Source organism: Stenella coeruleoalba (assembly GCF_951394435.1).
Source record: "Stenella coeruleoalba genome assembly, chromosome: 8".
Taxonomy (NCBI): Eukaryota; Metazoa; Chordata; class Mammalia; order Artiodactyla; family Delphinidae; genus Stenella; species Stenella coeruleoalba.
Genome location: NC_137154.1, coordinates 80,333,955 through 80,361,799, shown reverse-complemented (window position 1 = coordinate 80,361,799; position 27,845 = coordinate 80,333,955).

Genomic DNA, 27,845 nt, shown 5'->3' with positions numbered 1-27,845 from the left:
AAAGAATTTTGACTGCCTGATTGTGCAATACCTGGTGAATAACTGAGGGAAGCCTTCTGAAACTGTACAGAGAATATATCCTCTCTTGAACATAATTGAAAAAATGTTGCTGCCACTCCTCCATCACAGAATTCCATTTTTCAGAAGCATTGTGATGGCTTCTAAGTACCAGCACAGTTGGGGAAAAAGTGGGGCACTACAGTAGAAGAAATATAGACCCAACTGTCAAGAAAACTGAGTTCTAGCCTCAAGTCTGTTGCTTAGGATCTTTGTGTACCTGGCCTATTCCCTTAGTCCTAGTTTTTCCTCTCTAAAATGAGAGTGATAAAATCTGACCCACGAACTTCACAAGATTCTTATCAGATCAAGCTGTTTAAAACCTTGCAAAATGTAATTCAACTGAATAGTATTGTTATTCCATTTTTACAGTATGTACTCTCAAGATGATTGAGAAAGGATGAAATTGGCCCCCATGCATAAGAAGCTAACCAGAGAAAGGCTGTAAGTAAATAATACTAAAGGGTCTGTTTGCCATTCATTCAGGCTCAGGTCTCAGGAATTTAATTCTTTGATACAGAAGCAAATTGGAGCCTTGGCTTATAATATGACAAAAATGTTTCTATCTTGCCCTTACCACACTCCAAACATCTAGAAAGCAACATTTTTGATACTTCACTATCAAACTTAAAACTATGTCACCTGATGGCATAGTATAATAAAAATGACAATGGATTATATCATGGGACTGAAAGATAAAAGTTTGGCTCAATAAATATTTACTATAAGCATAATAACTGATAGTGAGATGTTGTGGTGTATTAGAAAATTTGCACAACTTAGAGTCAGAGGTTATAGAGCTAGCTTTGCCCAGCTGTGGAACCATGTAACAACCCATCACGTGTGACTTAATTATTTGGTCCTTAGTGTCCTAAACTATAAAATGAGGATAAAAACTGTTAAGTTATTGGACTGTATTGGACATAGAAAATAATAAAATATGTGTGAGTATTTGCAATATATAAGGACACAAGCAAATATAAAATTACAGCAGTAGTAGTGTCTGCAAGAAAACAGGAAGGCAAGGCAAGAATTGGTAAGATTATAGGGTATCACAAATTCCTCCAATTCTGGATGAGAATGAAACTAAGTATCTCCTAATGACATATGAAAACAAAAGGCCTTTCATTCACATAAAGGTCTTTAAGAAAGAATGGTGATTTCCCTGGTGACCCAGCGGTTAAGAATCCGCCTGCCAATGCAGGGTACATGGGTTTGAGCCCTGGTCTGGGAAGATCCCACGTGACACGGAGCAACTAAGGCCATGTGCCACAACTACTGAAGCCTGCATGCCTAGAGCCTGTGCTCCACAAGAGAAGCCACCACAATGAGAAACCTGTGCATCACAACGAAGAGTAACCCCTGCTCACTGCAGTTAGAGAAAGCCTGTGCACAGCAATGAACACCCAATGCAGCCAAAAATAAATAAATAAATAAAGATTAACTTAAAAAAAAATTAAAATCATGATCTACACAGAATACACCCAGTAATTTAAAAAACAGAAAAGAAAGAACGGTGGAAGTGACTGCATGAAGGTCAACAGTGAGAACACCTGTCATCCATATTGTCAATCCTGTTCAAGTTATCTGGAATTCTTTTGTCTCCATCCCCAAATCTGGATTAGAAAGATTTTACTAAGTTTTTGTGTGATATTAAAACAAATTTACTGTAAATAACTTTTATCTTATAAAATATTAACTGTAATGCAGAAAGTCACTCAGGATTAAAGATAATATATTTGAGTACACTAAGCTAGAGTGAAAACGTAAGCAATATAGCTAAAATTAAACTAAGTCAATCTGAGAGATAGTGTCTCGAAAGAAATTAATCAAAAAGAAATAAACAAAAAGCTGACATTGAAGTGCTTAGAAATATAGTGATGACACTATCAAAATAAGTAAAGCACAAAAATGAATTGATTTAAAGCATCTATTGGTAACTCAATCTGTAGAAATTTGGCATCTGCTTTTACATAGATATTAATGATATTGTAGGTTTAGGCACTTTGATCTATCTTTTTACCTCTTCATGCTGTATTTTATTTTTATTTGATATCAATATAAAATGTTTTGGCTTATTCTCAATGAAATAGGAATAAGCCATTGAAGGCATCAGTTTGAGGCAGGAGGTAGATGGGCCCCCCGCCAGGGTAAGCAATTGGAGATTCGTTCCCTGTGAACCGATACTCCAAGATGAGAATAGCAGGGCAATTGAGAGAAGAGGCTGGGCCCTGCACAGATAGAAGAGACCACATATTCCTCATTCTTGAAGTCAAGGGAACCTTCCTGACTAGAAAGCTCCTTGGAGGTCAAAAAGGGAGGTCATAGTAAGTGATACCAACTACGCATAGGCATCTTCGGTGGAATCCATCTTGGTTGAGAGATGCACGTGCACACATGGGAGGATCCTGAGATATACCAAATACAGCACTGAACCAGGCAAATCAAAGTGATTGGCCAAAGGAAAACTGGAAGAAATGTCCCATATAGGTGATTCAAACTACCACAAGGGCATGACTCTCTCTCTGAGTCCTCCCTTGAGTGCCTATCCACACATACTCTATACTCTTGTTTTTTTCTCCTAATAAACTACTTTACTTGTTTCACTACTTTCCATCTTTGTGGGAGTTCTCTTCTGCAAAGCCTAAGGGCCAGGGCCTTGTCACTGACCACTGGTCTACTGGCTAGGATTTGGTGCTCTCAGTTCTGCAACCCGACCTCAATTTCTGGACGGGAACCGAAACCCTGCTTCAAGCAGTTGTAGGCCGAGACCACCTGAGATCAAGTTCATGTTAATATAGGCTTCAAAGATAAACATTTATTTGGAATTTTTAAAAATTGCTTAGATATTCATCTAACAAATATCAAACATATAGATATTTTAAAATATCCAGATTACTGGATATAGAGTTTAACCTCTGGGTGATTAATATTTAGTGGTTGCCATGTATTAATATTAATTGATATAGCCACATGACCAGTCGCTAAGTTCACTAATATCCTTGAAAGATTTTAAAGGTTGACATATGAAAAAAGTAGACAGTTGACTCATTCTCCTTTTCAGAATTGTTACTGTATTCCTATAATTAAACATGCTGAATCAATAGATTCTTGAATACTTTCTATCATGGATAAATATCACAGAAAATTTTCATTTCATCAGATAAGTATCCATTTAACAAACTTCTCTTGTAGCAAACATAAAGCTATTATAAACTTCAACAAAAAAAGTTTGTATAAATAAATGTTAGTGAAAACTCAGAAAAACAAATTGTTCATGAATTACAAGGAAAACATGCACTGATAAGCAAACCAGTCATCAAAGTCAAATGCAGCAGTGGTTAAGGAAACTTCTCTAGTTGAAATCACAGTTTTGAGGATCAACAAATTCCTTGATTGACAGCTCCTTTAGATTGTATGTATATAATATCAGAGTAACTAGTTGAAAAGTGAAAAATCACAACTACTAAGTTTTTTGTTGATCATGAGATTAAAAATTTTGACAGATTTTTCAGTTCACATTTTTAGAATGAGGATTATGCTCACACAAAAGTAATAAAATATTAAAAATGAGAATAACAGTTGACAGCTAATAGGAGTAGATTAAAAGGAAAGTAATATATCTCAGTTTTATTTCTGATTTCAATCGTTTTGAAGATGCTTTCAATTAGAGTCTGGATATGTGTAGATATTCATAAAGGTTGAATCAATTTATAGGTTTCAATAAGCCCAAATACTCTAAGTGTATTGTATTTGCCATCACACCAATCGATAGTCTTGAAAGCACTATCAATATCCTATTTCTTGTTAATTTACCTTTCCCAACAGTGAAGGAAATGAAAGAGGAAGTTCTATAGAACTCTGCATAAGCAAATGAAGATTTCATTCCATTATCATCCAATCCACTATTGGTCAGAGAAGTTCAGTGTTTGTCATGAAATAATTCAAACTGAATTTGCTTGGGTTCCTAGTTGCAAGCAATAGAAAATAAATCTAGATGATTTACTCAGTCACCAAAAAGGTGGGAGAACCAGACTCAGAAAATAGTAAGAAAAAAGGGAGGACTGGTGTTGAAATACAGCACACTGAGACCATCGATGTTGCCACTGCTGCATATCAGAGGCACAGACTGCACCTACATAGCTGAGAACCCTGAACACCAGGCGTTTTCTCTGTTACTTCTGTGAAAGATGTTCCCTCCTTCTTTGAGACACCCAAACATAATTAAAATGCAAGGTAAGCATACTGGATTCGTAAAATCACATGCCCAAGCCATTCACTTCTGCATGGGTGACTCAGAAAACGAGTGTCTGGCTTTTCAGTGTCTATGGTGAAAAGCAGCCTTTGCCTGTCTTTAAGACTCATAGAGTGTGTGGGGAATGCTTCACCATGGGGAAAAAGAAAAAGTCTATTTTTTGGGCAGATAAATAAACAAACAAAAAGAGGCAAATGCTCACTAAACCACAGATAGATAAAATTGGGGAAGGTGGCATGTTACAGTGGATAATGGGCTTTGGCATCAGACTGAACAGCATGAATTTTGGCTCCCTCACTTCTGAAATATATAACCTCCAATGTATCGCTTATTCTTTCTGAGCATCTGCTAGATTGTAATTTCCACGAGGGTAAGGACAATGTCTGACTTTTTTATGTGGTATTTTTAGTAGCTAGAACAATGCCTGGCAATGAGACAAAACTTTGAAATAGCTGATTGAATGACAAGGTCAAATCCTATTACATATGCTGACAACTGCATGTAACATTCCTTCTAAACACTTACACATTTTATATATTTTTGTGATCATTTGACTAATGTATCTCACCACCACCACCAGACTAATCTCCATGGAAATCAGGGACAATTACATTTACTTCTGATTGTCTCGACTGTGCAGAGTGGGGTCTGACACTTAATAATTATCATTTGTTAAATAATGAATGAATGTATGAATAAATGAGACAATATAATTTCTCATCTGAAAATTGGATATAGTATCCAGTTAATGTGAGGAGTCAATGAAAATAAAGAGTCAAACTGTAAGTACTCATTCATGGTTTTTTGTTTGTTTCTGGACAAAATAAACTCTAGGGTTATAGTTAGTTTTAAAATTCTAAAACTTAATCATTTAATTCAGGCAATAGTGAACAATTATGCAGTTGTATATTATTAATACATTTTATTCTAATTTGTTTACATACTTGTCTCCTTTAACATACTGAGAGCTCCTCAAATGCAGAGAATGTCTCATTTTTTTTGTTTAATCAGTCAATGCCTAGTAGTTCCTAATCCACAGGACATACATTTTATTGAAAAAAACTATAAAAGATTGAATGACTGTGTAACAATGGGCTTTAATCATTTCCAAGATTAATCTTAGAATCAGTAACATCACTTTCTGTATTATGAAAACATATAGATATTATAAATGCAGAAAAGACCCTGACAACAGCTCCCTTCCTCTTTATCCATGTTTGCCTGTGAGAGTCAAGGTTTAACAAGATGGTTGTAGTAACATATGCTTCTAATTGTTGAGGTCACATTCCTTTAAGAAAATCTTTTTATTTGAAGAGTAGAAAGAATTTTGACAAAAACTAGTAAAATCAGGTTTTAAGAGAATACCAGGTCTAGTTCATTAAGACATAATAAAAGAAATGGACATAACGAACAATAAAATGAAATCTAGTGAAAGATGGTTGTGGAGCAAAGTTGACAGGAGCTAGATAATACTTATTAGGCATGGCTAAGAAATCCAACTAAAGGAGAACAAGTATGAAAGGGCAGATTATGTATGTATGTACATATATACTATACATATGTATATATGTAATATATGTAATATTATATGTATATATATGTATATATGTAATACATATGTGTTTATATATATACAAAATTGACATTTTTAAAACAAGGAAATTTCCTACAAGTGAAAAAGCATGTATTAAACCTCAATATTAAAAAAGTTGTATTGAATTATCAGTAAAATAAATCAAAAATTGCATCCATGTGCAAAACCTTGTGGATAAGTTATAAGATAAAGAAGTACTAGGGCTGTAATGTACATGATGACTATAGTTAGCACTGCTGTATGATATATAAGAAAGTTAAGAGAGTCAATCCTAAGAGTTCTTATCACAAGGAGATTTTTTTCCCTTTTTTCTTTTCTTCCTTCTTTTTTCTTATTGTATCTATATGAGATGATAGATGTTAGCTAAACAAGTTGTGGTAAACATTTCACAATATATGTAAATCAAACTATCATGTTGTGTGCCTTAAATTTGTACAGTGATTTATGCCAATTTTTTACTAATAAAACTGGGGAAAAAAACTTGTAGATAAAGAGAAAATCTTAAAAGCATACAGGGGTTGGGAGGGGAACTGGGCATATCATAAGGGTGGGAAACAAAATGACTTTAGATTGCTTGATAGCAATTCTGGATCCTATAGGAAAATAGAGACAATGTCCTCTAAATTCTGAGGAAAATTATTTTCTAACCTAGCATGCTCTGCCAGTACCAAATACCATTAAAATTGGAAAATAGATTGAAGGCATTTTAAAATAATCAAGGACTTTAACATTTAATCTTCCAAGTACCCTTTCCTAAGAAGTTTTAGAAAATATGCTAGTGGAAAATAAAACAAGAGGAAGATGTGGGATCCAGAAAGCAGGGCCTCAGTTGTAGAAGGATGGTTAAAGAAAGTCCCACAATAACTGCTTTTCAGCAGGCTTAGGAGCAACCAGTCCAGACCGGAGCAGAAGGGGAAGAAATCCAAGATTCTAAAAATAAATTAATTAAAGAGGGCTTCCCTGGTGGCACAGTGGTTGAGAGTCCGCCTGCTGAGGCAGGGGACGCAGGTTCGTGCCCGGGTCCGGGAGGGTCCCGCATGCCATGGAGCGGCTGGGACCGTGGCCCATGGCCGCTGCGTCTGCGCGTCTGGAGACTGTGCTCCACGGCGGGGGAGGCCATGGCGGCGAGAGGCCCGCATACCGCAAAAAAAAAAAAATTAATTAAAGAAAAATCAGATAAACCAAATATATCACTTGGTGTGTTTTAGCATTGGAAAAATTACGGCTGTGTGGAAATTATTGCTTTTGGAACAAGTAATGGTAGAAAAATAGAAAATTATGTAAATAAAAGAAATAAGGCAATGATTGAGGAAGGGGAATATGAGTGAAAAAAACATAATCTATATTTTTTGGCTTCACAAGAATATGTATTTACCCAAGTAGAATAGTCCAAGAGCCTACTACTGATTTAACCAATTATATTGTAAGTATGTTGGGAAGATAAGAGTAGGAAAATAAGAAGGAAGTTGTATAAAGCAGTTAAAGCCTCAGCTACCATAATGGGAAATCAGTAATATATGCCTAAAATTGAAAATTCGAAAGAAGTTCTAAAGCTATATTGTCCAGAAATATAAATGTAAATATCAGAAAATATAGATAAAAGAATCAAAAGTAACTGTCATTAGAAACAGAGAGAACGTGAAAGACAAGGAACGGTGGGATTGGGAAATTGTTTTGAATATGATTATAGAAATATTTGATTTTTATAAATAATATAACATTGTTATAATAACTATAAAATAAAAACTAAGTAATCTCAGGAAAGACCAAGAATAATTACAATAAGAAAAATTAAGATGCAATATTAGACATGAAGAGATATTTTATTTATAAATACTTTATACATATTTATAATAATTTATATTTATAAATTACATGATAATTTACCAAGAAAATCCATGGCAGTCAAGTGAAAAATTCTTGGAACTAATAAAAACATAAAGTGAATTAAGCAAAACAAGACAAACATGTAAAAGTTAATAGCTTGGCTATACATATGTTTAAATATTATTTTTTTACTACAAATAATATTGTTTTACTACCTAACCCACTCTCCATTCCTACTGGCACCCTCATTTCCTCTGAGGGAATCATTTCTCTATGTAATGTAGTTTTTCTTGGAGATAATCCCAGGAACCCAACTCCATTTGTGGAAAGCTAAGGGACCAAAATCTTTCCTTCTTAACTCCTTGGAATAGAGAGGGGATGGGTATCCCATCTCAGCTCAGTCTGTTGGACTCTCCAGGATTTTGAATGTTGAGCTCATGACTCAAGTTCAGAAAAAAAATATTTGGATTCGATTTATTTTAGTAGCAGAGTACATACTTGTTTGTGCTTGGATAGCACAGTGTTACCTTTTTCTTAGCACTCCAGAATTTCTTTCAATGTTGCCTATTGATAAATTTCCAGGCTCCTGTTTTTTTTTTTTGTTTGTTTGTTTTGTTTGTTTGTGTTTGTTTCTGAGCCTCCACCAAACTTAGAAAATATCTTTATTGCATATTTTGTCCAGAGTTTTGTTGCTTGCAACCTAGAATCCTAATATGAGCACCTGGGGATAAATATAACAAGAAATGGTTATAATTTATTTAAAATGGCAAAGTTTTACTAAAGAAGATAAAGAAGGCTCAATAATAATAAATTACAAGAGAAATGGAATATCTAAATACATATCTATAAATTCAATGCAATCCCAATGAAAATTTCTAAAGGAGTGCGTGTAGAACTTGAACTGATTCTCAAGTTCAACAGGAAAATAAAATGCTCAAGAACACACAAAACAATTTTGAAAATGAAAGGCAATGATAAAGCTATATGAAATTATATTATTAAAACAAAAATAAATCAATTTTAACTAAATAAGGAGTCTATATAATCAGATCCTTGTAAACAAAGGAAACTTTTCAAATCAATGGGAAAAGAATAAATTATTTGAACAAGTAGGTAACCAAGTTGAAAAAATATTTATGAAGTTATATTAATCTTTCATAGTACAAAGAAAAGCAATTTTAAAGGTCAAGCATTCATAGCCAGAAGAAGAAAATATTCTTATATTTTAGAATAGTGAAGGACTTGTTAAGCTAGATATAAAAACTGAAACCTGTAAGGAATAAAGAGTTACATAACATAAACTTCTGTAGGAGGAAAAGCATCACAGTCAAAATTAAAAGATAAACGATAATTTGAAAACATTTATAACAAACCAAAATTAACATCCAGAATATATGTTAAAAACTTCCATAAATTGTTAAGAAAAATATATACTCAGAAATTGCTTAAAATATATGAAAGTTTTCCACGAAGAAATAAAAAAATGTATGTAAGGAAATAAAAACATGATCAACACTGACAGTCGTCAGAAAAATACAACTTAAACCAGCTCAGAGATATCTCTTTTTATGTCCTCTACTCTAGAAATATTTAAAAACTTTAAATAAACAATACTGTAAACATTGAAGAAAAACAGGCACACAAAATATTAGAGGTGATTATCCAAATTGACATAGCCTTCCAGGAGGACATGTTGGCATTATTTATTGCAAGTTTAAGTGTATTTATTTTAATCAATCAATTCCACTTCTAGTTTTCTATCCTTCAGAAAGAGTTACATATTTGTATGTATAATGACATTCATGAAATGTTTCTGAGAATTAAAAACAGGAAAAAAACCAATATCAATTAATAGAGGATTAGTTGAAAGGAATGTTACCACATTGGTTATTGGGAGAAAATGCATCCAGAATTGTGGGACAGGTTCAAGGCAAGATGTCAGATTCTAGAGAGAGAAATGCAATCCTTTGGTAACCAGGTTATAACCTGAATAACTAGAAGTACCTGACCTCTGGACTGAACCAGGGGCTGACTGTTGTTATAGCCATACAATATGGCAGAAATTTGACTTCCACATCTGTTCTGTTTTTTCTGCATTAATGATTAGAGGGGTATCAGTTGTTCCCCTGGAATGATTAAGTGTTATGGTCTAAGCCTTGTGATTATAGCTAAATGACATGACAAACCAGTGGTTTCTAACCTTGACCTGCCACATCACCATTCTACTGGCATTATTTCCTTCAAGTACTATGGTGTAAATAATTTCAACATCCTGCAAAAAGTCAGTTCCACCTGGAAAGCTGGACTGCAAAGGATCAATTTTGTACAATTGTCAAGGAAGACAATTTTTCAGGAATTTTGTGAGTTGGTTGTTAAACTTTTGGTAGTTTGAAATGAGCAAGAATGAGAATATTTCCACCTCATAAGTCAGTGAAGGTAAAAATCAGGGCTTAGAATTTTTTTTTCCCATTGAACTGGTTGTTAAACACTTATCACATAACTGCTCTTATTTCTAACTTCTCATTATTAAATACTATTAAACACTTACAAGAATAAGGCAGAGCTAAAAAAAAGAAGCAGAGCTGTTTTTACTGATATAAAATGATTTCTAATATACAATAATAACTTGAAAAGGTATTCTTATATAACAATACGATTTTTGTAGAAAAGAAAATCTTATATAAGTGTTTAGGTAGATTTGTAAATGCATAGAATTCAATCTACAAGAACACACATGGAATAGCTGTCCAAGGTTAGTTGTGGAGGATCCTGGCAGGGTAGGATTTCTACTAACTGTCTATATAGAATATAAAATCTATGAAATATATTAGTTGTAAAATTTGCAATGAGACTATGTCAATATGTTCTATGTAAATGTTTTAACATTAAAGCTAAATGACAGGGAAAATACTGCCAAAGAATTATTAATGTGTTAATACTTTTAACACTAAGAAATTTCTAACAAAAATAAATATAATGAAGAAACCAATTTAAGAAACTAATGCACAGCAAGAGCACACAAGATAATAACTTACCATGGTGGCAAATAATCATAGCCAGAAATGGAAAAAAATAAAATTAAAATTGTCAAATATTCAAAATTTTCAAGTTATTGTTGAATATAAAAAATATGCCATTGGTACAGTAACATGAAAATTCTCCTATAATCCTGTGAGAATAACTGACTGATAATTGATATATTCTTGAAACAATTTTATCTATATATAACTTTAAATATGAAATAATTTATATAATTTTATCAATATATATATCAATATATAAAGGCATAAACTTTAGCTTTATTACAGATTTCTGAATATATATTAGGGAAATTTTCCCAGATTCAAAAAGTGTTTTTTTTTTGTTGTTGTTGTTTTGTTGTTTTGTTGTTTTTGTGGTACGCGGGCCTCTCACTGTTGTGGCCTCTTCCATTGCGGAGCACAGGCTCCGGACACGCAGGCTCAGTGGCCATGGCTCACGGGCCCAGCCCCTCTGAGGCATGTGGGATATTCCCGGACCGGGGCACGAACCCGTGTCCCCTGCACCGGCAGGCGGACTCTCAACCACTGCTCCACCAGGGAAGCCCACTACTGCTATTTTTTTAATGTTAAAAATTTAAAAATGAGGTACATATCGTGCGAGGCACCTGCCTTAATTCCTCCCCCAAATTTTCCTTTATGTAGCTAACTTCTACTCATCATTCAGAATCAACTTCATTGCCATTTTCTTAGAGGAGCTTTCTCTGCCCTCTTTCTAAGTTTCCTTTGTTATATATTCAGATGACACAGCTCTCATTTGTAATTATAGTTGTAATTCATTGTTTTGAAATTACAGATCTTACTTGACTTATGATGGGGTAACATCCCAATAAACCCATTTGTAACTTGAAAGTATTAAGTCAAAAATGCATGTAATAGGGCTTCCCTGGTGGCACAGTGGTTGAGAGTCCGCCTGCCGATACAGGGGACACTGGTTCGTGCCCCGGACCGGGAAGATCCCACATGCTGCGGAGCGGCTAGGCCCGTGAGCCATGGCTGCTGAGCCTGCACGTCCAGAGCCTGTGCTCCACAACGGGAGAGGCCACAACAGTGAGAGCCCCGCGTACTGCAGAAAAAAAAAAAAAAAATTCATGTAATACATCTAACCTACTGAACACTGTAGCTTAGCCTATCCTATCTTAAACGTGCTTATAACACTTACATTAGCCTACAGTTGGGCAAAAGCATCTAAAACAAAGTCTATTTTAGTATAAAATGTTGAATATCTCATGTAATTTATTGAATACTGTACTCAAAGTGAAAAACAGAATTGTTGTATGTGTACAGAATGGTTGTAAGTGTGTCCGTTTTTTACCCTTATGATGGTGTGGCTGAGTTCACTGTGACTGGCTGCCCTGCCCAGCATCATGAGAGTACAGTACTGCCTATCACTAACCTGAGAAAAGGTCAAAAGTCAAAATTCAAAGTACAGTTTCTACTGAATCCATATTGCTTTCTCACCATTGTAGTGTTGAAAAATCATAAGTCTAACCATAGTAAGTTGAGGCCATCTGTATTTAATTGTAATTTTTACAAGAAATATAAAATAGACATACAAAAGAAGCTGTTTTTGCCTTATATTTGTGTATTTCCAGCTTCTAAAGATGGTGCATTGGTAGATACTCCAAAATAAACTGAGTAAATAAAAATGATCCATAGATTTTTTGATTTCTTGATTGATATTAAAAATTAAAAACAGAAGGAAATGCTCCAAAATGATACCAGTGATTATCTAAGATTGTTGAGATTATATATGATATTTTTGTGTGTGTTCATATGTATGTTTCTATGCATAAATTGTGTTAGCCTTATCAAGTGACTGTCAACTATATAATGAGAAAGTCAATTATTATTATTTTTTTTAATTGTGGCAATAGGAGTTGATATGTCAAGAATAACTTAATGGAATTTTTTTCAAATTATTACTGGCTAAAGTAGAAATTGAATGAAAAATTGAAGGAATTTATCCAAAATAATCTTAACGTAAATAACTATAAGCACAATCTTTCCATTTCATGTCATCTTGTACACATTATTTTACACTTATAATGTGTTTTTTAAGAGAAAATAAGTTATAATCTGGAAACAGGAATCAATAAATCTGGTCTCCTTACCTGGTTTTGCTGCTAATTTCTGGTCTAGGACAAATCATTTAGCTTTTCAGAGCCAAACTATTTGTAATCTATAATATGAGAATATTGGACTGTATTTTTTTCATCTTTAATATTTTCGTTTCCCAACTTTCCAGATTTACAGAAAGGATTGGTTGACTTTAAGAATGGGACTCAGGAAATCCCAATAATAGATTCCATTAATCCATATCTATGTCTATATGGGGAAAAAAAGAAAAGATTAAGTTTATGTGAGTTACCATGACTCATTAAAAGAGCACTAAACATGACAGGACCTGACATTTCCAGGTTCCTGGTGAGCAGACACAGATTGACAACCAGAAAGTTTATGATTATAGTCTCCACACATAAGAAGGTATAGCTTTCAACTTTATATACATCAGACAGTAACTGACTCATGATTTTAGTGACTTAAATTACTTTCAGAGAGCATGACAACCAAAATAAATATAAATTCTTAACCTAAATAGGCACATGTTTTCCTATAGTTCTGTTGTTACTTGATATGTCTTGTTTATAAAGCAGATTGGATTAGTTATGTATGATATTCTAATACAGCAATACTAAAAGTGGTCATAAATTTCCCAGATGAGCACAGATAATTCCTTAAAAGGAAAAGAAATCCACTTTTACTTTCTACATATTTCATTCAATTTACATTTTGTTTCACATTTTTTCTCAAGAGGAAATATCTACAGCTTACTGAAAGCATCAAAACCCAACTCAACTAAAACCTTGGCTTATCAACTGCCGTAAAGGATCACCCACAGATATTTATTGTCTGGCTAATTTGGCCATGTTTTCTATTCCTTTTTTTTTTTTTTTTTGGCGATATGTGTGCCTCTCACTGTTGTGGCCTCTCCCGTTGCTGAGCACAGGCTCCAGATGCGCAGGCTCAGCAGCCATGGCTCATGGGCCCAGCCGCTCCGCAGCATGTGGGATCTTCCTGGACCGGGGCACGAACCCGTGTCCCCTGCATCGGCAGGCGGACTCTCAACCACCAGGGAGGCCCATGTTTTCTATTCTTGAAGGTAAGTTTAGCTAATTGGCATTCTTCTGGCCACTCTGCTAATGAAATCAGGGCCACAAACAGGGACTATCTTTCTATCTTGGCTATGATCAGATTAAAAAAAAATCTTAGTAATATTTTTTTTAATTATTCTATCTATGAGTTAAGTTACAGTATGAAGAACGCTGGAAATTTAGGTATTAATGGAACTTGATATTTCTATTGCAATTAAGGAAAGAAAAAGAATGAGTAACAAAAGAAAGCATAAATACCTACTAATAATAAAGAAGCCATTTTAAAGCTAGTTTAGAAAATGAGAAGACTGCTTGCGACTGATGGGGTACAGAAGTAACCACAGTGGTCTTGCTAAGATCCCTAAAGCTGTGGTATATTGAGTGTTTTTGTTGAAATATGGTAATAAGAAAAATCTTTTTTTTTTTTTTTATGTTAAGGCACCATCAGATTCACTATTCTGAAGCCATAGTCTAAACAATAAGGATGACCAGTTTGCAAATTTTCCCATTAGCTTACCACAGATAAAGGAATAAAAATAATTGTCAATGTAATATTGTTTGACAAAATTATTACTTCTATACAGAAGAAGGCTGTACCTCCAGATCTCAAAAGGAAATATTTCCTCTCTCCTAAGGTAGAAAAAAACAAGGCCATAGATTTTTAGGCTTTTTAAAAATATATTTTTCCCTGTGATTGTCTAATAATTTTAGAAGGTATATATATTTAGATTATTTGGTCATTGTTGATGAATTAGAAATATCAATTAAATAGAAATATTCTAAAATATAAAATAATTTCTTTATATGTTTATTATTAAAAAATGTCCCTAATAAAATATAATGTTTTAATTTCATGCTATAAAAATATAAGCAATCAATTTTTTTAAGGAAAGCATTTGGAAACCTCTCTTAAGTAATTAATTCTACTCAATAAGATATTCTTTCTTACTGAAGAGAATACATCTGATTGAAAGTTTGTATTTAAACAATTGTGAGGGGGGTTTTCCCTGGTGGCACAGTGGTTGGGAATCCACCTGCCAACACAGGGGACATGGGTTCGAGCCCTGGTCCAGGAAGAACCCACATGCCGAGGAGCAACTAAACCCGTGTGCCACAACTACTGAGTCTGTGCTCTAGCGTCCACAAGCCACAACTAATGAGCCCATGTGCCACAACTATGGAAGCCCGCAGGCCTAGAACCTGCACTCCATAACAAGAGAAGCCACCACAATGAGAAGATTGCGCACCACAACAAAGAGTAGCACCTGCTCACTGCAACTAGAGAAAGCCCACACGCAGCAACAAAGACCAAACACAGCCAAAAATAAATAAATAAATAATAAAATAAATTTAAAAAAAAATTGTGAGACTGTCTCCTCCTCTTATCATACCAGCTCTGTCCTACACCTTCTCTTTACTCCAGGTCTCATGGTGTCTGTTAACCTTTTGTGTATCCAATCTTTCCTGATGGACTAAAAATCATTGACTCACATTGAATAAATGTGTCTGTATAGGGGTTGCTCCAGTGTCTCTTGGAACATAATTTGTTCCCTGAGAGTAGGTAAGTATTATTATTTAAATGTTTTTATCTCATCAAAATTAATATGTTGAAATATTAACCCCCATGTGGGATGGTATGGAGGTAGGGTCTGAGACAGCGGCCTCACAAGTAAAATTAGTGCCCTTATAAGAGATCAGAGAGCAAGCTCACTCTTTCTGCCATGTGAGGATGTACCAGGAAGTCATCATCTGCAACCTGGAAGGGGGCCCTAACTAGAACCCAACTATCCTGGCACAATGATATCCAATTTCCAAACACCAGAACTGTGAGTAATCAATTTTTGTTGTTGATAAATCACCCAGTTTATGGTATTTTTTTATAGTAGGCTAAGTTGTCGAAGATAGTAAGAAAGACTTACAAGGAAATGTTATTACTACTATTAATAAGGCTAACATTTATTGAACACTTGTTAAAATGTCAGGCTCTATGTTAAGTGCTTTATGTTCACTCTTTTAATCCACTCTGAAACCCCACGGAATAGGATCTTTTTTGGGTTTTTTTTAATTTTATTTAATTTATTTTTTTATACAGCACGTTGTTATTAGTTATCCATTTTATACATATTAGTGTGTATATGTCAATCCCAATCTCCTAATTAATCACAGCACCACCAATCCCCTCCACCACTTTCACCCCTTGGTGTCCATATATTTGTTCTCTACATTGGTGTCTCAATTTCTGCCCTGCAAACCAGTTCATCTGTACCATTTTTCTAGGTTCCACATATATGTGTTAATATACTATATTTGTTTTTCTTTCTGACTTACTTCACACTGTATGACAGTCTCTAGATTCATCCACATCTCTACAAATGACTCAATTTTGCTCCTTTCTATGGCTGAGTAATATTCCATTGTATATATGTACCATATCTTCTTTATCCATTCATCTGTCGATGGGCATTTATGTTACTTCCATAACCTGGCTATTGTAAATAGTGCTGCAATGAACATTGGGGTTCATGTGCCTTTTTGAACTATGGTTTTCTCTGGGTATATGCCCAGTAGTGGGATTGCTGGGTGATATAGTAACTCTATTTTTAGTTTTTTAAGGAATGTCCATACTGCTATCCATAGTGACTGTAACAATTTATATTCTCACTAACAGTGCAAGAGGCTTCCCTTTTCTCCACACCGTCTCCAGCATTTGTTGTTTGTAGATTTTCTGATGATGCCCATTCTAACTGGTGTGAAGTGATGCCTCATTGTAATTTTGATTTGCATTTCTCTAATAATTAGTGATACTGAGCAGCTTTTCATGTGCATCTTGGGCATCTGTATGTCTTTTTTGGAGAAATGTCTATTTAGGTCTTCTGCCCATTTTTGTATTGGGTTGTTTGTTTTTTTAATATTGAGCTGCATGAGCTGTTTATATATTTTAGAGAGTAATCCTTTGTCCGTTGATTCATTTGCAAATGTTTTCTCCCATTCTGAGGGTTGTCTTTTTGTCTTGTTTGTAGTTTGCTTTGCTTTGCAAAAGCTTTTAAGTTTAATTAGGTCCCATTTGTTTATTTTTGTTTTTATTTCCATTACTCTAGGAAGTGGATCAAAAAAGATCTTGCTGTAATTTATATCAAAGAGTGTTCTTCCTATGTTTTCCTATAAGAGTTTTATAGTGTCTGGTCTTACATTTAGGTCTCTAATCCCTTTTGAGTTTATTTTTGTGTATGGTGTTAAGGAGTGTTCTAATTTCATTCTTTTACATGTAGCTGTCCCGTTTTCCCAGCATAACTTATTGAAGAGACTGTCTTTTCTCCATTATGTATCCTTGCCTCCTTTGCCACAGATTTGTTGATCATAGGTGCATGGGTTTATCTCTGGGCTTTCTATTCTGTTCCATTGATCTATATCTCTGTTTTTGTGCCAGTACAATATTGTCTTGATTACTGTAGCTTTGTAGTATAGTCTGAAGCCAGGGAGTCTGATTCCTCCAGGTCAGCTTTTTTCCCTCAAGACTGCTTTGGCTATTCAGGGTCTTTTTTGTCTCCATACAAATTTTAAGATTTTTTGTTCTAGTTCTGTAAAAAATGCCATTGGTAATTTGATAGGGATTGCATTGAATCTGTAGATTGCTATGGGTAGTATAGTCATTTTCATAATATTGAATTTTCCAATCCAAGAACAAGGTATATCTCTCCATCAGTTTGTATCATCTTTAATTTCGTTCATCAGTGTCATAGTTTTCAACATACAGGTCTTTTATCTCCCTAGGTAGGTTTATTCCTATGTATTTTATTCTTCTGCTTGCAATGGTAAATGGGAGTGTATCCTTAGTTTCTCTTTCAGATTTTTCATTATTATTATATAGGAATGCAAGAGATTTCTGTGCATAAATTTGGTGTCCTGCAACTTTACTAAATTCATTGTTTAGCTCTACTAGTTTTCTGGTGGCATCTTTAGGATTGTCTATGTATAGTATCATGTCATCTGCAAACAGTAACAGTTTTACTTCTTCTTTTCCAATTTGTATTCCTTTTATTTCTTTTTTTTTCTCGGATTGCCATGGCTAGGACTTCCAAAACTATGTAGAAAAATAGTGGTGAGAGTGAACATCCTTGTCTTGCTCCTGATTTTAGAGGAAACGTTTTCAGTTTTTCATCATTGAGAATGATGTTTGCTGTGGGTTTGTCATATATGGCCTTTATTATGTTGAGGTAGGTTCCCTCTATGCCCACTTTCTGGAGAGTTTTTATCATAAATGGGTGTTGAATTTTGTTAAAAGCTTTTTCTGCATCTATTGAGATGATCATATGCTTTTTATTTTTCAATTTGTTAACATGGTGTATCACATTGATTGATTTGCGTATATCGAACAATCTTCACATCACTGGGATTAATCCCTCTTAATCATGGTGTATGATCCTTTTAATGTGTTGTTGGATTCTGTTTGCTAGTATTTTGTTGAGGATTTTTGCATCTATATTCATCAGTGATATTGGTCTGTAATTTTCATTTTTTAGTAATGTCTTTGTCTGGTTTGGGTATCAGGGTATTGGTGGCCTCATAATGAGTTTGGGAGTGTTCCTTCCTCTGCAGTTTTTTGGAAGAGTTTGAGAAGGATGGGTGTTAGCTCTTCTCTAAATGTCTGATAGAATTCTCCTGTGAAGTCATCTGGTCCTGGACTTTTGTTTCTTGAAGATTTTTAATCACAGTTTCAATTTCATTACTTGTGATTGGTCTGTTCATATTTTCTAATTCTTCCTGGTTCAGTCTTGAAAGGATATACCTTTCTAAGAATTTATCCATTTCTTCCAGGTTGTCCATTTTATTGGTATAGAGTTGCTTGTAGTAATCTCTCAGGATGTTTTGTATTTCTTCAGTGTCTGTTGGAACTTCTCCTTTCTCATTTCTAATTTTATTGATTTGAGTCTTCTCCCTCTTTTTCTTGCTGAGTCTGGCTAATGGTTTATAAATTTTGTTTATTTCTCACAGAACCAGCTTTTAGTTTTATTGATCTTTGCTATTGTTCCTTTTGTTTCTATTTCATTTATTTCTGCTCGGATCTTTACAATTTCTTTCCTCCTTCTAACTTTGGGTTTCCTGTGCTCTTCTTTCTCTAATTCCCTTAGGTGTAAGGTTAGATTTTTTATTTGTGATTTTTCTTGTTTCTTGAGGTAGGACTGTATTGCTATAAACTTCCCTCTTAGAACTGCTTTTGCTGCATCCCATAGGTTTTGGATCATCTTGTTTTCATTGTCTTTTGTCTCTAGGTATTTTTTTATTTCCTCTTTGATTTCTTCAGTCTTCTCTTGGCTATTAAGTAGTGTATTGTTTAGCCTCCATGTGTTTTTATTTTTTACAGATTTTTTCCTGTAATTGATTTCTAATCTCATAGCATTCTGATCAGAAAAGATGCTTGATATGATTTCAATTTTCTTAAATTTACTGAGGCTTGATTTTGTGACCCAAGGTGTGAACTATCCTGGAGAATGTTCCATGTGCAGTTGAGAGGAACGTATAATCTGCTGTTATTGGATGGAATGTCCTAAAAATGTCAATTAAATCTATCTGGTCTATTGTGCCATTTAACGCTTGTGTTTCCTTATTAATTTTCTGTTTGGATGATCTGTCCATTGATGTAACTGAGGTGTTAAAGTCCCCCATTATTATTGTGTTACTGTTGATTTCCTCTTTTATAGCTGTTAGCAGTTGCCTTATGTATTGAGGTGTTCCTATGTTGGGGGCATATATATTTATAATTGTTATATCTTCTTCTTGGATCTGTCCCTTGATCATTATGTAGTGTCCTCCTTTGTCTCTTGTAACATTCTTTATTTTAAAGTTTATTTTATCTGATATGAGTATTGCTACTTCAGCTTTCTTTTGATTTCAATTTGCATGGAATATCTTTTTCCATCCCCTCACTTTCAGTCTGTACGTGTCCCTAGGTCTGAAGTGGGTCTCTTGTAGAAAACATATTTATGGGTCTTGTCTTTGTATCCATTCATACAGCCTGTGTCTTTTTGTTGGAGCATTTAATCCATTCATGTTTAAGGTAATTATCAATATGTATGTTCCTTTTACCATTTTCTTAATTGTTTTGGGTTTGTTTGTGTAGGTCCTTTTCTTCTCTCGTGTTTCCCACTTAGAGAAGTTCCTTTAGCATTTGTTGTAGAGCTGGTTTTGTGGTGCTGAATTCTCTTAGCCTTTACTTCTCTGTAAAGCTTTTGATTTCTCCATCGAATCTGAATGAGATCCTTACTGGGTAGAGTAGTCTTGATTGTAAGTTCTTCCCTTTCATATCTTTAAATATGTCATGACATGCCCTGCTGACTTGTAGAGTTTCTGCTGAGAAATCATCTGTTAACCTTATGGGAGTTCCCTTATCTGTTATTTGTCATTTTTCCCTTGCTTCTTTCAATATTTTTTCTTTGTCTTTAATTTTTGCCAATTTGATTACTATGTGTCTTGGCATGTTTCTCCTTGGGTTTATCCTGGATGGGACTCTCTGTGTTTCCTGGACTTGGGTGGCTATTTCCTTTCCCATGTTAGGGAAGTTTTTGACTATAATCTCTTTAAATATTTTCTCGGGTCCTTTCTCTTCTCCTTCTGGGACCCCCTATAATGCAAATGTTTTTACGTTTAATGTTGCCCCAGAAGTCTCTTAGGCTGTCTTCATTTATTTTCATTCTTTTTTCTTTATTCTGTTCTGCAGCAGTTAATTCCACCATTCTGTCTTCCAGGTCACTTATGTGTTCTTCTGCCTCAGTTATTCTGCTATTGATTCTTTCTAGTGTATTTTTCATTTCAGTTATTGTATTGTTCATCTCTGTGTTTTGTTCCTTAATTCTTATAGGCCTTTGTTAAACATTTCTTGCATCTTCTCTACCTTTGCCTACATTCTTTTTCAGAGGTCCTGGATCATCTTCACTATCATTATTCTGAATTCTTTTTCTAGAAGGTTGCCTATGTCCACTTCATTTAGTTGTTTTTCTGGGGTTTTATCTTGTTCCTTCATATGGTACATAGCTCTCTGCCTTTTCATCTTGTCTATCTTTCTGTGAATGTGGTTTTTATTCCACAGGCTGCAAGATTGAAATTCTTGCTTCTGCTGTCTGCCCTCTGGTGGATGAGACCATCAAAGAGGCTTGAGCAAGTTAACTGATGGGAGGGACTGGTGGTGGGTAGAGCGGGCTGTTGCTCTGGTTGGCAGCGCTCAGTAAAAATTTAATCCACTTGTCTGCTGATGGGTGGAGCTGGGTTCCCTCTCTATTGGTTGTTTGGCCTGACGTGACCCACCACTGGAGCCTACCTAAGCTCTTTGGTGGGGCTAATGGTGGTCTCTGGGAGGGCTCACACCAAGGATTACTTCCTAGAATTTCTGCTGCCAGTGTCCTTGTCCTCATGGTGAGACACAGCCACCCCTCACCTCTGCCAGAGACCCTCAAACACTAGCAGGTTGGTCTCGTTCTGTCTCCAATGGGGTCACTGCTCCCTTCCCTGGGTCCTGATGTGCACACTCTTTCGTGTGTGCCCTCCAAGAGTGGAGTCTCTTTTTTCCCCAGTCCTGTCAAAGTCCTACAGTCAAATCCTGGTAGACTTTAAAGTCTGATTCTCTAGGAATTCCTCCCCCCATTGCCAGACCCCCAGGTTGGGAAGACTGACGTGGGGCTCAGAACCTTCAATCCAGTGGGTGGACTTCTGTGGTATAAGTGTTCTACAGTTTGTGAGTCATCCACCCAGCAGTTATGGGATTTGATTTTATTGTGATTGTGCCCCTCCTACCATCTCATTGTGGCTTCTCCTTTGTCTTTGGATGTGGGGTATGTTTTTTGATGTGTCCCAGTGTCTTCCTGTCGATGATTGTTCAGCAGTTATTTGTGATTCCAGTGGTCTCACACGAGGGAGTGAGAGCACATCCTTCTACTCCTCCATCTTGAACCAATCTCTCTAGGATCTATTATTAATTATCCCCACATTAGAGATAAGGACTGGATCTTAGATAGGTCACACAGCTGCTAAGTCACAGAGTTGAGGTTCAAACTAATTCCAGAGCACTGTGTAAAACTGACTCATGTGTATTGAGATTCTAACCATTGGTTTCTCACCTTTCTGTTTTAGGAAAGGAATTTTCTGTTTCTGTGTTTTATCTTTACATTTCTCTTTTAACTTTTATTTCCTCCAGAAAGGGACCTCATTTTGCCTAAGGGAGAACCATGATTGCATATTGATAATAATCGTATGAGAATTTTTATAAGTCATATTACTAAATATGTTTTTATAGTCCAGAGATCTTATAAATCACATGTAGGCAAACACAGAAAAATGGTTAAGATTCAGCTTGTTAGGGTGACATAACTGTGACATCTCCATTTCCCTAGAAACAAGTTGAGATTAGAAAGCACAGAGAATAGTAATAAATGAGTTCTTTCTTGGACATAAATATTTGAATTTTGTTAGATTTTCTCAGAAATAATCTGAAAGTAAAGTATTTCTCTAATGCAGATAGAAGAGCAAAACAATAGCAAAAAATAATTTTGATCTACTACTTTACCTAAGAAATCAACCTCTAAAACACATGCACTGGTGATACTAGTTGACTATACCACTATTAGAGGAGAAAATGTAGCAAATTCAACTGAAGTTGTACACATAATAGAAAAATATGACTTATGTGAAGAAAGAAGCTGACAGAGGAAAGGAGGAAGATTTTAAAAATATTATTTCATCATTCCCTTCTTACATGTTTTTAATGAGAATGTTCGCTGTAATCAGGATCTCTCATCATCAAGAAAGAATATTTCAGTGATTAACATATACACACTACTATATATAAAATAGATAAGTAACAACTGTATACCACAGGGAACTATACTCAATATTTAGTAAAACCCTATAAGGGAAAAGAATCTAAAAAGGAAAAAAAAATTATATATATATATATATATATATATATATATATATATATATATATATATATATATATATAACTGAATCACTGTGCTGTACACCTGAAACTAACATGATATTGTAAATCAACTCTACTTTAATTTAAAAAAAATATTGACATAAAAGAAAATTATAAATAAATAAATAAAATGTACTTACTAAATTAAAAGAAAAATAAAAGAAAGCAGAGTTCACAACAGAGGTCACCACACTTTTCTATGAAGAGTAAGATAGTAAATATTTTAGTCTTTGCAGCCTATTTAGTCTCTGTCACAACTATTCAACTCTGTCATTGTAGTACAAAAGCAAAAGTAAACATGGACTTACATAAGCAAATGGGAATGACCATTTTCCAATAAAACTGTATTAATACAAAAAAATCGATAACCAGCCTGCAGGCCAAAGATTCCCAAGCCCTGCTCTAGAAGAGAGAGAAAAATATTTAGAAATACAAATCCTCCTGATAAAAAGAACTGAGACTACTACTTAATGATGGAATCTTAAAAGATCACATTGGATAGCTTGTCAAAATGATTACTAAGGATGTGCTAACATTCTTTACATTATTTGTGGGTATAAGCACAGAAAGAATGCATTCTATAGCTTGAGGCACTGAGATCCAATAAAGAATGAGAAGCTTTTTAGCAAAGTCAAGGTAATATCATCATACATGTGCTGAGCTTGAGTGATTATTAAAGATTCTATGGCAGCATGATGGGAGAACTTTATGAGAAAACAAATCCACATAGAAAGATATTAATCAGATATGAGACCATTTCAGGATCTCAAATGTGTGATAATGGACAATCTCTAAGCTCTTTATTGAGGTCCTTATAGACACATGTGCCATGTTCATCCTTGTTATTCTTCACTCTAAAATTTGTAGATGATTTTAAAAGTAGTGTGCAGTCATTTGCAATGCATACACACCTATGCATACACATGCAAATAGGTAAAAAGGAAAAAGGTGTACTATTTGAAGAACTAGCACCTTTATGCACAAAAGCACCGTGGAAGATACAGATTTGAGCTTCAGTGAGTGATGAGAACAAAGGCCATTTGTCAAAGCATTCTCCTTGTTGACTGTGATTACAGTCACTTCTAAAAGGTCTTTACCTACACTTTGACCACATATCACCTGCTCAACAAGCTCAATTACAGCAGACAAAGGATAATCATTCTTTCTCTAGATAGCAAAGCTTGTAGTCACTGCCCAATAATCCAGGGATGAAAACTGGACAGATCTTATAATAAATTTATTTAAAAAATGACACCAAATCTGCTTTTCCTTATGTTTTATATACATTGTGGATCATACCATCATTTATGCAATCATACAAGTTAGAAATATAGAAATATTCTCCCACTCTCCACTCCCAAGCCCTCACAATCTTATAGATTCTATCTTCACACCATTTCTCAAGCCTGGCCCTACCTCTCTACATCCATTGCTACTGCCTTCCTTATGACCATCATTGAATCTTAGCTATATAGTAGAATAGTCTCCTACAACACCTATCGCTTGTATTTTTAAAAATCTCTATTTCATGCAAATCAGAACCACAATGAAATATCATCGTATACCTGTTAGAATGGCTATCATCAAAGAGACAATGAGCATTGGGGAGGATGTGGATAAATAGGAACACTTGTGCACTGTTTGTGGGAATGTAAATTGGAATAGCCACTGTGGAAAAGAGTACAGAGGTTCCTCAAAAAAATAAAAACAGAACTACAATAGGATCCAGCAAACCAGCTTCTGAGTATATATCTGAAGGAAATGAAATTGCAATCTTGAAGATATATATATATCTTCAAGATATACCTGCACCCTCATATTCATTGCAGTATTATTCACAATAGCTAAGAAATGGGAACAACATGTGTCCATTGACAGATGAATGGATAAAGAAGGTGTGTGTGTGTGTGTGTGTGTGTGTGTGTGTGTGTATACACACATATACAATAGAATGGTACTCAACTATTAAAGAGAAGAAAAGCCTGCCATTTATGAAAATATGAATGAATCTTAAGGGCATGGACCTTACTAAGTGAAATTAGTCACACAGAGAAAGACAAATACTGTTAGATCTCACCTATATTTGGAATAAAAAAAAACCAAACTCATAGAAAGAAAGAACAGATTGGTGGTTGCCAGGGGCTATGGTGTGGGGGAAATGGAGAGATATTAGTCAAAGGATACAAACTTCCAGTCAGAAGATGAATAAGTTCTGGAGATCTGATGTATAGCATTGTGACTATAGTTAACAACACTGTATGTTATACTTGAAGTTGATAAAAAGTAGATCTTAAATGTTTTCACCACACACACAGACACAAAGGTAACTCTGTGAAGTGATGGATGTGTTAACTAAACTTATTGTGGTATTTCATAATATATACATATACTGAATAATCACACTGTACACCTCAAAATTACACAATGCCATATATCAATCATATTTCAATAAACCTTGAAAAATTATACTTCAATAAATCTAGGGAATAATCTCTATTTTATCCCTTACATTGATACCAGAATTGTCTTTTCAAAATGCAAAACTTATTATGTTTTTCTTACTTTTAAATCTGTGAATGAATAAACTATGCATATATGATAAACTCCAAATTCTTTGGCAGGGCATATCAAACTCTCCATGATCTACTCCTGATCTAAAATGCAATAAATGTACCATTTCTCTTTCTTCTGGCAGCCAAACCTTCTTTCCTGGCTACAGTTATGGGCACATGACCCAAACTGAGCTATCATAAAACTCATTATACCCATACATGTTGATTGGTAGAGAAGTTGGTATATAACCCAAAGTCTATTAGTGTTATCTCCTAAAAACTTCTAAATCCAAGTAGGGAAAGATCATTCTTTTCAACTTTAGTCTGTGGATAAAGAACACTGAGTATAAGACTGAGGTCTATTTTCAAAGACCCTATCCTCCACATCACTATTACGTTGCAGTAGAGAAAGAAGAATCTGCACAGAGAAAAGTAAAAATAAGAAGTGGACAGTATAGTTTAAGTCCCTGGTTACAGCTGTCCCTAACCTTAACTTCCATCTACCCTATTACACTCTGTTCTTCCATTTTGTCACATGGTCTAATGCTTCCTGTTTTGTCTTAAACTGCTGTATTGGGTGTTTTCATATGTGACCAAAGAGTTTTGACTAATGCAAACGACCTGGCTTTAGTCCTTTTCTCCCTGGCTTTAGTCCTTAGTGTCACAACTTTGAAGACCTGCTTCATATCCATAGCTGCAACTTTATCCCAGGACTCTTTTTTGAAATGATCTTAAGGACAGAGTCAAAGGCTCAGCATATCCTTTTGCCTTCCTTAATTTCATTCTTGTCTTTCCTAAGGCTTGATTATTTCATTTTTATGAATCCCAACAGGTAGACTGTGAAAAGCTTTGGAATTCAACAATGGGATCTTCCAAGAGCACTGAGAGGTTATGATGTCACCAGATAGAAATAAATTTCGTTGGAAAAAGTCATCTCCTGGTGAAGTGGGCATTTCTGAGACAAGGTAAGCAACGGTTTGTCCACTGAAGGATTATAGGGAAAGAAGAAGAGTTTAGATGATGAAAATTGACTCATAATAGCCCCAAATAGCTTATAGTAAATAATCATTATCATTTTGTGATACTGGTGAAATACTGTAGTCAGAAAGCCTGAGTGTTTGCTTGAATCCTTTGACAAATAATTTAATCTTGTTGAGTTTCAGTTTCCTTCCCTATTATTGGGTATGAATAATTTATATTGCTATATCATAGTTATGGTGTGATGATGAAATAATTAATGAATGGATAAACTGAAAATTAGGTAGAGCTTTGCAAATGAGAGAGTCTTAAACGTAATAGTGTAAGCCAAAAAAGTAAGTCTCAGATGGCAGACCATCAGATGCTGAGACAGCCTAGTGAGACAAGAGACTCTTTAACCCACCACCCACAGTCACACTCACTCACACTCACACAATAGGGGCTATATTTTCTATTTACTTACCTATTAGCACTGCCAAAAGTTAAAATAGTACTACTTTCCAAATAATTTAACTTTTTGAGGATAACAGAAAAAAATATCATTTCTTGTTTTCAAGTCCTGGATTCAATAAGTAATATAAATATGACACTTGTGAAAGACATGGCAATTTCACTGATACTGCTAAAAATTAAACAAGAAAAAAATATTATATGGGATCTTCTTTAAGAGTTTTTATTTGGCTAATACTGCAAGACTTCAAGATATTAGATTTATTAAACAACATAGCAAGAACACCCAATTTCAGCATTGTGACAGACCCATTGATAAAACCTGCCCAGGCAGAAAACCAAGTTGGGGAAATTGACAGTTCATTATCACTCTTCTCCTGAAGTAAAGGAAATATCCTTAGAAACTTGAATCCATCCATCCTCTTTTAAGCAGAGAGTACATTAGTCTTTTTCCTTTATTAAAATGAGCACAAATTGAAAATTCATAGATTGATTTCCTCTATTCAGTCTTGGTTTGAAACTTAACTTCCTACAGATTTTAACAGGTATTTTTTGAGTCTGAGTCTCCTGGTAACACCTTCTAAATGTAGCTCTGACCTTATGACAGCAAAGAAGGTAGTTCCAACCTGATAAAAACTTATAGAAAATGTAGTGTCTGCTTATAAATACAAGAAAATAGCAAAGATGATTATTTTTTCATCACTAAATTCTAAGATTTGCAGATTTAGCATTATAGTAGTCCTTTGTTGTAAATATAAAGTCATATAATCAGCAGTTCCATTTTTTGATATTTATATGCCTTCCTGCAGGATTTATGGAGCACATACTGTGTGTGAGGAATTGAGCTGGAAACAGACATATAAATACACCATGGCACTAAATTAAAAAAACATCAAATTTGACTTCTCTAAAGTATAGAGTGTGGCAGGAATTATGGAGTTTGACTTCTGAGAGTAGGTCATAAAAGACAT